Source organism: Sinocyclocheilus grahami, unplaced genomic scaffold, assembly GCF_001515645.1.
Source record: "Sinocyclocheilus grahami isolate Dianchi unplaced genomic scaffold, SAMN03320097.WGS_v1.1 scaffold2681.1, whole genome shotgun sequence".
Lineage (NCBI taxonomy): Eukaryota > Metazoa > Chordata > Actinopteri > Cypriniformes > Cyprinidae > Sinocyclocheilus > Sinocyclocheilus grahami.
Window position 1 is genome coordinate 25,187 of NW_015507859.1, and position 1,291 is coordinate 26,477.

Here is a 1,291-nt window from a genome sequence, read left to right on the forward strand (position 1 = left end):
AAGACATAAGCTATAAAAAATAAATAAATAAATAAAAAAATCCAAATTCCAAAAAGTCACAATATTTTTAACCTGTGGTGGAAACAATCTTCTGTGCTTAAAAAAATTATAATAAAATAAAATAAAAAATAAAACATTCTGAAAGTTTACAGTAATGTTTTTTGTTTGTTTTTTTCCCTTTGATTTTGGGGTGAAATACAGATGCTCTATATATTCTATCTTGTACATCTAGACATTCTATGTTCCATTTCTTTCAAACTGTCTTCCAGTTTCTTTGTAATAAATTTTTAAGTTTAACCATTAATATGAAGACAATATAACTCTTTTACTTGTCTAACGGACAGTACTGGCAGCACAGGCATTATACAGCATGTTTAAAGGATGGAGCAACAGCAGCATTTGACAGGATAATGTTTGGTGTAGACTTTGTGTTCGGTTCCATATACAAAATAAATGTGAGTTTTCTCATTCCAGGCGTAATGCACTCGCGTAATGGGGATGAGCTCAATGGTCTGCCTCTGGAAAAATAAAAAACAGAGTTAGAACATGCTTTGTCTCCATATGATATAAAATGTTCTACTTCAGTTACTCTTTACATATAGCATTTCTTACTGTTTTACTATTAATACTTTTAGAGAAATATAAATAACTACTACTGTATGAATAACTACTTCAAAGAGTTTCTCAAGAATTTTTTGTGAATTTTATGTGACATAAAATTTTCTTTTTTGTTGTTTTATTGAGTTTTTTGTTTGTTTGTTTAATATAGGTAAAGTTGTTCAGAAAAGAGCAGTGAGTGGTTTTCTCCATTTCTTGTCATCATTCGTGTCTTGTTTGTATGAATATATGGGAATATTCAGACTGCTTTCGGTCAATCACAAGCTCTAATATGGTTCCTTTTAGGATTCCATGGGATTGTAGTGATGGGTCGTTCTTGAACGATTCATTCATTTTGAACGAATCTTTAATGTGACTCGGGAAGAACGAGTCGTCTCGGGGAGTGATTCGTTCAGCTGCGCATGCGCAACATCATATAGGTTCTGTACTGGAATTAGTCAAGTAGTTCAACTGGTTCGAGTCTTCGGGTTTTTCAAGTCGTTCGTCATCACGTGACAGACCCATAAGCTAAACTATGCAGTCTGAGCCGGAGAGAGACTTAATAATAATAACCAACTCTTTATTTCCTTTGTTACAACATTCAGTGTTATGGAAAAGAACCATCATGACAGAAATTCACACATTTATAAACTGTAAAAAGTAAAAAGCTACAATTTGAGACCAGAAACGCATC

At 32.7% G+C, this 1,291-nt stretch overlaps 1 pseudogene; it reads right to left on the bottom strand.

Annotated features, from left to right (window-relative positions):
* Positions 1–374: 374 nt before the first annotated feature.
* Positions 375–1,291, bottom strand: part of LOC107575505 (protein SSUH2 homolog) — a 10,575-nt pseudogene continuing 9,658 nt past the window's right edge.